General features: G+C 35.5%; 1 protein-coding gene across 15 annotated transcripts in view; it reads right to left on the bottom strand.

The window, feature by feature from the left end:
• Positions 1 to 12513, bottom strand: part of LOC145972070 (CUGBP Elav-like family member 1-A) — a 491882-nt gene that overhangs the window by 188755 nt on the left and 290614 nt on the right. The gene's annotated exons all lie outside the window — the stretch shown is intronic.

Below are 12513 nucleotides of genomic sequence, written 5' to 3'. Positions count from 1 at the left end.
ACATCGAAAAATCACTATTTACATACATATATCAAAATAAAGAATAATATCAATTTTATATAAACTATTATATAACTATTATATAACAATCGAAATAAAGGAGGACCTGTCAAAGATAGTTAATTAGATCGACATTACACATGCAATATGATGGATCCATGAATGTTAATTAACCAAATGTGTCAATTAACAACGTACCTTGCACATGAATTCATCCGAAACGCTTGTAGAGAAATGAACCATTACGTCAAGAGAGAGAGAGAGGCGCAAGGAGAGAATTTGAATTAATAATTGATAAATAAAAAAATTGCGCGAGCGAAACAAAAAATTGGCCGCGAGCTGCGCGCCAACGACTTGGCTTTAGCCTCGAAAAACTCGAGAGAGCGGTTGTCCAACCCTTCCTACGACTTGTTCGATGTAAATTCCGAACACACGGGTTTTCGACCACCGGTTATGGTGGTCGGCTGCTACGGCCATCAATTTAACAGCGTAAGTCCGTAATATAGCACACGAGCTAGCTGCTACGCTCGCCAACCCCGCCGTAACTGCCCGACAGGGTAAGAGGATTAAGTGTAACTCGCGCGCGCGAGTACTTCGCGTTTTTATATAACCTCCCGATATTTTAGCCGTTTTTGCCAGAACCCGCGTTAATCAAGCCGAGAAATGAATTTAATAACCGCGAGGGTTCATCAGCGGCACGACGGAACCGCCCTTACGAAGGGAAAGGTCTCATTTAAGTACTCTACAAGCGGAACATTTTTGCGTGCCGCGGAATATATTTCAACAGCGGAGGAAATATTAATTAGTGTATCTCTTTATGACAGATACGCGTTACTTGTACACGTGTGCACGGGATAAAAATATTTTAATCTCGCGACGCGTAATGATTTGCAACACAATCCCCATATTTATGACTCTGGACTATTAGCAATCAAAGCTTTTTCGGATACGCTTGTGTATTGTTGTCGAGGAATCCAACAATTGACATTTATCGCATTTATTCGTGTCTTGCAAACCACTTCGTGTATTATTCACCCAAAGTCAAGCAAGAAACATCGCATCATCGAGGATCGATAATTATCATTGATGCTAAATGTTACGTCGCGTTTCAAGTCGAAAATATTACCTGCAATTAATACTTTTTATCCGCTCGAGCGAGCACAAAATTTGCATGCTTGACCTGCACATTTTCGCCGAGATAAAGTTGATGAATTCGAAAGTGGGTCGTTAAGTCAAAATGAATGCAGATGCAAATACCGCGCATCGTACGAGTTGGATCGTATGCACGTGCGGTATCGAATTCCGATTAATCGATTGATCGATCATTGAAAATGCCACTGCTATTCGCGTCCGCGCGCTCGGGCCATTAATAAAAGAGCTTCGTGTAACGAAGAAGACCGCTCGTTTCTCGCCCGAGAGAAGTGAAAATGACGACGACGACGACGACGCTTTCGTCAATTCCGCGAAAATGGATGGACGCGAGAGCGCGTTGCACAAAAGGACTGGCTGACGCCTGCATTTCACAAATTTTTCTCACCGTCGAGAGGTCGAGCGGCCCCGATCCCTTATTTTTCCCCCTTTCTCTCTCGCGAGTCGCCATTCTTGCTCGCCCAGCTATTTTTTCCTTTGACTCACGAAAGAGTCGCGCGTATGCACTGTTGGCTCTCGCAATTTCTTAGGACTGCAAGAGCTATGCTCGCAACTCTGGGCGCTCTGTGAACGTGTATTTCTCGTTTACGAGCGAGAGCTGGCGCTTACATTCGCGATAGGTAGACAATACTGAGCCGGCGAAGGACTGGGAACGCGATGCTGACATAAGTAATTGAAAACTATAGGTAGACGACGAGGTCTCGAGTATAATATATTATAAAAGAGGCAACGGTCGATTGTAAACGAGCGATCCATCATGATGATATATTTGATCGATCTCTTTATGGTAGAGATGAATAGTTTTTTAACTTAATTTTTAGTTTCTAAAACCTTTGACATCCATTATCGTAAAAGAAAATTGAATGCCAATAAGTTAATTTTATTTTCCCTCTTCTTTTCTCAACAACTATGTATTTTACACACATTTAACTATATCTCATATACAACTAAAGAGAGGAATAAATCCTCAAAATTGCTTCTTATGATAAAATCGATAATCGTAAATTTTTATAATTGCAATAAATTATTCCAATCCATGAGAGAGAGAAATATTTAAAATATTTAAAATTATCTCTTTATAAGTAAGTTTAGAAAAACATGCTAATAATTCAAACAAATCGTGAGAAAAATTCACCAAAATAATAATAATCTTTCTATTATTCTATTTTTATTCCATTTAAATAACTAATCAACAAATGACGTGTGCTTATTGCATGTTAACTTGACATTTTCAATTTTTCGGAGAATACTGTTTCTTTTTAATTTCTTTACAATTGGTTTACTAAATGAAAAGTGACGGTTTTTATCGGATAAAAAGTATAAAACAGTAACATTTCTAGTTTAAATAAAAAATCAATATTTCTAACATTAGTTTCTAACATCTAGTTTAAATCAAAAATCAATATTTTTGAAGCATAAGCGTAACTTGTCATGTTGCTATGTAATCTATAATTAATTACAAACTTCTGGCCGAAAGTCATTTCATTAAGGATCCGAGGGATATTGCTCTGCGAGAGTGCATAATTTTGGAGTTTATTTTGGCTCGTCGGCGCGGAAACGCGATTTCGCTACCCGTTACATCGAGATTCGTATCGCTCGCGGCTATGTATCTCGATATTGGAGGGTTCGACGTCCTCGACGTCCCTTAACTATTCCCGAACTCCATCGAAAACTTGGGACACGTAATTCCTCGCTGTGAAAGTCGCGCGTACACATGAACAGTTTATAATTTTCCCCAGATACCTCCAATCCCGTATTCCCTGTAACATAAAACGCTTTACGTCTCCAAGAAACTGAAAACGTAATACAGAATTTCCGCGAACGTGATAGATTGTCCTTTATCGATTTTTCGACGAGTGCATGAATAATGGCAGCTTCCTCCACCCAAAAAGCCATCGCTTTGGTTCCATTTCTTAGAACCTCCTTTTCGCAATTATTATAATTCTTTCATAAAAAATTAGATAAATAATTATTTTAAAATTATTTTCGCATACAAGGAAGAAACTACAACAACTAAAGACTAGTCTACAGATCCGGACGTGCTTCTAATGCAAATTAACGATTAAATTTCTCGGATACGCCGATCGAGCGTATGTAAGAGTCATTGAAATTCTGCGTGCGTCTTGTCGGATAATTAAGAAAAATCGCCCGAGGGAAAGCAGCGTGCGTTGCGTCGCTTCCTCTTCGATATCGTCAAAGTTACTTGGTTCCGGGGAAGGGTGTTCTCGACTACGGCTGCGTATTTTGGCGTGGGAGGGGGAGACGCGTATGTTCTTTCATTAGCTGCAGGAAATTAACCGAGAACGACCACGGTAGCCCCTCGTTACCGCGATTCCCCCCTCTCATTCCCACCTCTTCTCTCGCTTTTCTCCCCCGGGAGAGATTCTGCAAACGCGTCATAGCGCGATGAAGGGCGAGGGATGGATAACCGGCGCGAGGTCGAATTTCGAAAATTTCGCCGTTTCACGGTCGTTGCACGAGGCCCCGGTGAAAATGACAGCCGAGCTCTCCCTTTTGGCATGGTCATTTTTTTTTTTTATACCTGTCACGCGATACCCCCTTTTTGTACCGTCGTGCAACCCTCCTGCGCTCGCGACGCGAGCACATTCTGCCGTTCTAAAGCGTCTCATCGGTGATGAGGGTGAATGCAGGTTGGAGAAGTGAAAGGGTCGAATTTGCATAATTGTTTTCAGTTTACAGAGGCGCCTTGCGTTAATGAAGAAAAATACCGGCGGACCGCTATGCGCGATACAGTAAGCGTCGCGATTCTTCTATTATTGCGAATGTATATTCGCTCGTTTATTTCTCCCCCTCTCCTTTTTCTCTACATTCGGGTTAATTTACCCGAGCTTAATTTACCGTTGAAATAAAATCGCTACGATTTAATCTGGAAAAGGAAATAAACGGATTATCCAATCGAATAAATTAATGTAATCCTTTCGCATAATCCTAAAAGTACTAATTATAAATTTATGAAAAAATAACAGGTTCACATTTGTTGTATAATATGAACATAACATTAAATCAAATATTTATTAATTGTAAATATATTAATTGTAATTCTCTAAACTCTGTATTACTCAATTAATTTGCCATTGCATTCCAAAACAACATAATCAGAGCCATCATTATGTAACCATTATGTACTCTGACACGCGAGAAATTTGATCATCTAGTTACGAGTTTAAAAACGTCGATGAAACTACTATCCGGACGAATTTGAGCGAAAGTTGATGGAGTAAGTTCGAACGGATATCACGGAGGAGACTAATCTTCCAGGCGAATCACGAAGAGCATTGACCCGCGGGCTCGCCCAGGAACATCAAAAATCGAAAACGCTTATCGATTTTGCCGTCCTAACGGCAGGAACGAGGAACACGACGTGGGTGATCGCACACGTTTCGAACCCTCGAGCAGTTAGGCCAGTCACGTGTAGTGTCCGCTCATACGAGCGCTGCATACAAGAGTTTTTCGACCTCTACTGTGCGAGCCGCGTCCATCCTCGTCCCGACCATCGAGCATATTCGCTCATCCAAGCTCATCCAAGCTCGCGTGTGTATTTATACAAAATTATTGTCGCGCGTATTGTACGTATATGTCCCATACTTTGCCTATTAACGTCTATGGGAACATCCCCAGACCAGCACACTTGGAGTTTTCAGATGCTACGCATCTGCAGAGAAGGTAACTTTTACATCCACGCTCATACCAGAACATTTATACATCTATAGCGGTATTTCCGCGTGTATAACGTTCCCCTATAGCACCCACACCTCCCACACATCATATATTTTCGCCTAAACTTTCTCCCGTACGCTACATATGTACAATTACTCGTTATATCTACGTTTACGGTTGCACATAAAGCTACCCTTATGCGCCGGCACCACATATCTCTTCCCTCAACCCTCTCATATATGCCTCCGTTCTCGGCAATGGCAGCCGTTCTGACACCGAAAAACAAGGAAAAGCTCCGTGAGAGCGGTCGGAAGGACACGTACGTACGTGATATGCTCCCTTGCAAACAACACTCCAATGAGAAGGAGATGCTCGGCTTGTCTGTAGTCCCGACCCACGTCGGACGCCACGCCACGTGGATACGTCTAATTCGTTTCACGTGTCTCGCCATGTCGGGCATGTAAAGGAAACATTTTCCTCGCAAGATAATTTTATCACGATCTCGATGCTTTTACGAGACACAAAATGCGAGATATTCGAGCTATTCTTTCCTCCCTCGGTCTCTCGTTACTCCCTTCCGTCTAATCAACCCGATAAATTGAAGCTTGCAAATGATCCGCCTTGAAGATTCCATTAATTGCGTGGATACACAAAGGGAGAAACCGATAGCGCGATTGAGCTTCATCGGCGAACTAATTGCGAAGCAAAAACATGAAGATACGAACAAAAAACTAAACGAAGAAACAGGCAGGAAGAGAACATTATGCGGTATACTTGATCGGTTGTTTACTTCTCTCGATGAAGACACCGATGAATAAACATGAATTCTATTATTTGTAATGCTACAGTTTAACATACTTTAACGAGATGCTTTTCTGCCCTTTAGGAAAGAAAAAACGGACGAGATAATGACGATTCCAAGTGAAATAGAAATGCAGTAACTGAGATATATAAAATGAGCGAAAATGCGGTTTTTAAGATCAAGAGCCAAGAAAAGCATCTTACGTTAAACAATTAAATATTCAATGGGCGAGATTGTTTTATCGGTGTCACTTAAAAGATTATCGGAGCTTTTCAGTATACATTATTCAAATAAAATTCCATTTTACTCTTAAAGCAAAAGAAATTAATTAAAAGCAATCTTATCTTTTCCTACTTCGATAAGAAAGCGCGAGTTCCAATGCTCGTTCAACAGAACATTTCTATTATCATTAAACATGTTATCATTCTTATCCAGTTATATCTATCGAGTAATCCTTGACTGTTTTTCTAGATTCGAGTTTTATCAATTCTACGCATTACTATAAGTAATACTGATCAAGATAAAGTATAATTTCTCGCTCGCGAACCTTGTAAAAATTAAGGTACAATATATAATTGATCAAAGATTCAATAATTTGGGAAGATAGTAGATTAGTAAATGCGATACGTCTAATGATATTCAATTATCGATCCATTATTGGGACAAAATTTCTTTTGAGTTTCACATTCGATCTATGTCTGTTCAGTCAATCTCCGATATAAACTCATTAGTCTTTGTTAATTAAACTGAAATTCAAACTTTTCATCACAAGATATTTACTTTATAATTGTATTTTTTGAAGTCTGCTTTGTCAGCAGAATGAATTACGGATTCGGCATAATTAACGTCGAATTTTCTTTCATCAAACTTTATTTTTAATTTCTCATAACATAATCTTATGACATAAATGAGAAAAGGAATTTTTTTAGAATCTTTAAAGAATATTGTATAAGATTTATTAAACATGTATAAACTAAATATTGGATTTTTTCGTAATATTTAATGATAAATTAATAATAAGTTAACAAACTTTGAAAAAAAATTGTTATTAATATCTATAAATTTTTTAGATTTTTGATTTTTAATATTACACTAATGTCTCTCATCACTGATGGAACTTTATAAATAACTACATCTAATTGGTAATAAACTGCGGTGACCCACTGCGAAACATAGTTTGACGAATGTCCCAAAGAGACCGAAGCCTATATGCAAGACAGAAACAGCTTACATACGGAATTCTCTTTGAGCCGTTTTCGTTTCATCTAACCGCTATGGGACAACCATCCCCGTGTTTCCGTTTCCCTAATTAAGAAAACTCGTCGTCGTTCTCCCAGGACTTCGATATGACGATGTCGTTCCCTTCCTCGCGATAAACTTTGATAGCCATTAAAGCATCTTAGAACATCTTAATCTGCGTCGACAAGAAAGTTTGGCGATCATATTCGAGAATTCGTTTTCGTGTGCAAAATGGATTATGGCCTTAATTATGATGTCATTAAGCGAATAATCTTAAGAATGTACCGTTAAAATATCAATTTTTTTTTGTTATAGTACAAATAATTTTTAAACATTATAAATATTTAAATATAATATATTGTAAATAACTATAAGAAATTAGGCTCTGTGTATTAAAACATAAACTTAAATTTAAAGGCCATAAGAGCTAAACGCGGATGATAGTGCGTAAGTTCAACGAGAAAATAAGTTTTTCGTTGAAACTTATTTGTGTGCACAGGGCACAAATTTTCTTGGTACGATACCAAGCAAATTTAAATAATTCTAATTCTTCCCGATTCAGCGACTTTCGGCCCGATATTTTTCTCGCCTACAACATTACAGGGGGGAAAGAGGGATAATAATTAAATAAATTCTCGAATTGAGAATTATTTAAATTTGCTTGGTATCGTACCAAGAAAATTTGTGCCCTGTGCACACAAATAAGTTTCAACGAAAAACTTATTTTCTCGTTGAACTTACGCACTATCATCCGCGTTTAGCTCTTATGGCCTTTAAATTTAAGATAATATATTGTATTTAAACATAATATTAAATATAAATAATTAAATATTGTAATTAATATTTATAATTAATAATTAAATAAATATTTAAATAAATATTTAAATATTTTAAATATAAATAATTTGAAATATAATTTGTAAATCTATAGAGAGAACTTTGTAATGTAAGCATTTTAATATGTTATATTATGTTTCTGTTTTAATTCTTAAAGCAGATTATTTCCCCAGTCTTTTAATTAGATTAAGAAAAGATTTATATTTACCACATCTTTATCAATATTAAATATTCTAATTAAATTCTTCAACATCTGAAATATTAATTTCATATTCCTTAAAAAAGCTGTCATTAAAAATTAACTATGACACGTTGTCTACTAAAAAGGACTCTTTTTTGCTCAAAATATGCATTTTAAACATTGTGTGCGTGTTGGTTAAAACTACTAGCGTTGCAATAAATTCTTCATTGCATGGTTGCTTCCGCAAGCAGGATATATGCTGCACAATCATATGACCCTCCCCTATTATTTCCCATCACATTATCGTGATATTAATTGTTCCGACGCGTTCTGTAACACGAGCACGCGGAATTAATTCCAGAGGTTGCTTGAATATTTTTGCAACATTTGGGCATCCAATTAGTGTTAGGTACGCTCTGATACCGTCGTAGTAATTATCCCGTAATTGATACGCTACGCGCGGATCAAACAAAACGAAAAAAATGCCTCGAATTAAGGAATCCCCGCGTGCCCGCTCGCGATAACTGGGAATTATTCTCGAATCAGCTGTTTTGTTGGCTCTCCGGCTTCAAATATACGTTTAGAATAAACTTGTCACAAAGTTAATTTTTTGAAGCTGACTGAAAATATTTCTTATAAAATAATTTAATTGATGCATTATCAAACATTATCTTTTGTATTTGCTAAATAAAATGTGTTTGTAATTTAAAAACAGTTTTAAATAAGTCTCTAAATAAAAGAAATAAATATATGTATATTCCTTCTTCTAATAATATCAATAAAAAAATATGTGGTTATTTGTTATTCACTGTCAGTGTAACGCAAATTTTATATTTTCTTATTACAATTATAAAAATTTTTAGAACACGTATTAGATGAATTATTTTAAATTATCACAGAGTACATATTACAAAGATACAAAACGCACGTTATCGGAAAATTACTCACGGACTCAATGGTGGATTTTCATTACGTAGAAGCACAAGCTTTTGATAATTCCATTTCGCAATTCCTTTCTACGATTTCATCATCGCAATGAGAGATAGCGGTGCAAAAAGCTTCATTAGACATTCCGTACGCGAGGACGCGATCGTATGTTGCAAAAGACACCGTACGGTTATAGTACGCGGCCGCGCGTTTATCGCCGATAATTAATCGCGCAAGAGCCGCTGAATCAAAGGAATCAAAGGAACGAGTCGATTCGGCACGAGCGTGGATTATACGAGGGGCACGAATTTAATTTCCTCCCTCTGTCTGCCAATATACCGAAGGGATTCGTAAGCGAACTAATTATTTTGCGAGCCATCCGGCGAGTGGATCGGCCATGATGAAGAAAAAGATGGAGGGAAAAAGAAAAGCGGAGAAATTGAAGAAAAGTCATGGGAAGGCTCATAAAATGTCTCTCGATTCTCTGAAAAATTATTAAATATATGTATGTATTATTTATATAAAAAATTGCAAATAAAACAACTTTTTAAATATAATATCACTATCACTGATTATGTTATAAAATTTTTGAAATATTTACAAACTTTCTGAAAAGCTTATTTAGCATTTATAAATTTCATTCATGCAGTTTTGAAATGTTTATATTAAATTCATTAGTATCTTATTTATTTTAAGCGTATCAAAATTAAATTGCTCGAATTATGGCATAATTTATTAATATAAATTTATTTATTTATTCCTCTTTCTCGCTTTATCTTTTTCCAAAATATGTAAAATAATTATACGATATCGCGACGTCAAGTTTAAAATGTTTACAAAATATTTACATCATTATTTCATATTTCACATTAACATCTGAAAGTATTTTTGGAAGTTTAATTATGATTTTATCTCATTGGTGTTTCCAGGGGAAATGCAACGTTGCAAATTTCCTCGATGCGGCCCTGCTAGAAACGGATGGACGATCGAGCTGCGCAATAAGCGAAAGTTATTTTGCCGCTGCGAGCTCGCGAGAGGGAAGGGGCTCGCGATAAGCGGTTATCGGAGTGTAATTCAATTACTGGATCTTCACAGTGCCCCAAGCACTATTGTCCCGTTTTTCCCTCTCCACCCCCGATCCCTCCGCCATCGGAACGATCCTGCACCGACTTTGCCACCCTCACACCCTCGCCATAGGTGCTGATTCGTTATCACCCTTTGCCCGCGACACAATGGCGTTAAACAGGAGATAACCAAACTGATATTGTGGGTCTACCCTCGAGTTCATCGCGATGACGACAACTTCGTTAACGTGGCATAAAAAAGAAAGAGGGAGAAAGAAAGAGAAAACTATTCATGTTTTTAATAATTAACCGATTAAATGCCCGGATGCTATGTCTCAAATAAAAGCGCCTTGTCCGCGTTCTCGGGCTAATTAATGGGAAGTAAAGTGCACCTTGCGATGCACATTATATAATGATATAGTCAGCGTGTACCCGGATATTGGATAATTATTGAATACAAGACGGCCGAATTACATGGATCATCAATAGATTATGTCGACTATATACATTGTTGCTATTACAATGCCAATTTTCTTTAGTTAATAATATAATAGAAAATCCTCGGTTAATTTTCGAATTTCTTCAGCAAGTTTTTCATGTCAGTTTAATTATAGATTTATTGAAAAATGAAAAATTTTTAGAAGTAGAAAATAATGTAGATATTGATAAAGAGCAAAAATTGCAAAATTTCATAGGGATTTTACTGCGCTTTAAGATAAATTTAAGTTTATCGAGAAATTTTTAAATCTAATATGTATAATAAAATCCTTTTTCGAATTTTGATTTGTTTTTACATAAAAAAATTCTCTTTTTTAAACTCCAGTTATTAAAATAATTTACAAAATAGCTGTTGTATTTTCTCTCTCTTTTGTTTTCTTTGTATTTTATTCGGTCCTATTTCATACTCTCTCGTTATCCTTTAAACAACATCATGATGTTAACTGGAAAATAATCAAACTGATAGGTGCCTGCAGGCTTGACAGCCTAACGTTGCAACCTTCTGCTACCGTCGCAACTTCGTTAATGCAAGCGAATTTCGGAGAAGAAGAGAGACGAGAACGGAATACAGAAAGAAAGGGAAATGTCGAGCAAAACTCGATGATGTGAAACTCTTTAACGACTCTTGCTCATGACTTCTTCTCCTAAAGATGTATAAGAACATGTACAGGTAATCGATGTTACATCGATATTCCTTGCTCGTCGTCCTTTAAAAAAAGATCTATTCTTACGAATCACAATTATATAGTATGTTTATTGAAGAAGTAATTATATTGAAGAAGTAAATATATAAGAATTGCAAAAGTTATAAAAGATGTAAAAAAAAGTTGCAACATTAAAAATTACAACAGACTTTCAGCGAAACCAATTTTGTTTCTTACAAATTTGGTAATAAATTTTACGTTAATTTTATATCCCAAACTAAGTAAGAGATTACAGATTGACAAATAACTGATTAAATTTGTATAAAACGGTTAATTAAATTATTAGTCTAATTTGCATTATTTTCATGAGATTTAGTAATATTATAAAGCAAAAATAAAAATTTTAAATAAAGAATAAAATAGAAATATTTTTAATCTAAAATTTATATAAATATAATATAATATTCCGATTTAATTAATACAAAATAATAATACAAAAATAAAAAAATAATAAAAAATGTATATATGAACAGAATGCATTTTTTCATGGAAAGTTACGTAAATACTGACAATATTCATGCAAATGGAAGAAGCGTCGATTAAAAATTTGCATTAAAAAAAGATCCCGATGGAAAGATACCGTAGTATTTTTTGCAATGTACTAATTGGCTAAAGGGGCACGATGCTAGGCAGACAACCAATTAAAAAGAGCTGAGCGCGAGGAAAAAAAGCTGAGCGCGAAAGTTGCCTTTATAATCGATTCTCTCAAATGAACTCGGTAAGAGCAGAAAACTTAAGCGAGACTGCCTTCCTTATTAATTATTAATTATCTCGTTCGTTTATTGATGCATTTTTGCACTAAATCCTTTATCTTACCTACACACACACATACATTTTCTAATATAATATATATTTCACAAAAATAAATATATATATATTAGAGAATTAGATGCAATTAAAAACTGAAATATATTAATTTTTTGGCTATATATATTAAAACAATTATTAAAACAATTTACTATATTTTATTAAATTAATTATTATTCATTATTATCTATTTAATCTATTTATTAATATTTATCATATATTATTATCTGTATTTATTTATTTAAATAATTAAAATAAATTTTTAAAAATTAATTTCTAGACTAACGAAGAACATTTCTGTTATATATATAAAAGACAGTTTTCGAATGCTAAGGATAAGACATATATATACACACGCAGCTCTACCACATTATTATTTTTTGCCATATGATCATCTGATGTATCACCTTTCCTAAAAGAAAGTAAACAACTGTCTTTTCGCACGCAAAGCTAACAGTTCTAGAATAATCATTTGTTCCAATTATTGGATTCGGTTAAGGCTACATTTTGATTAAGCAAGTCACGTTTCGGGGATGATGAAAATTGCCCGCACAATCCGCTACACTTAATCACTCTCAGCGGCAAATAAAAGCAGTTTGAATTGAAATTAAATTGAATAAAAATCGG

Source organism: Camponotus vicinus, unplaced genomic scaffold, assembly GCF_025532165.1.
Source record: "Camponotus vicinus isolate PSW18456_S1 unplaced genomic scaffold, iyCamVici1.0 SCAF_5, whole genome shotgun sequence".
Classification (NCBI taxonomy): domain Eukaryota; kingdom Metazoa; phylum Arthropoda; class Insecta; order Hymenoptera; family Formicidae; genus Camponotus; species Camponotus vicinus.
The sequence above is the reverse complement of the archived record's forward strand: the minus strand, read 5'-3'. Positions and strand labels throughout refer to the sequence as shown.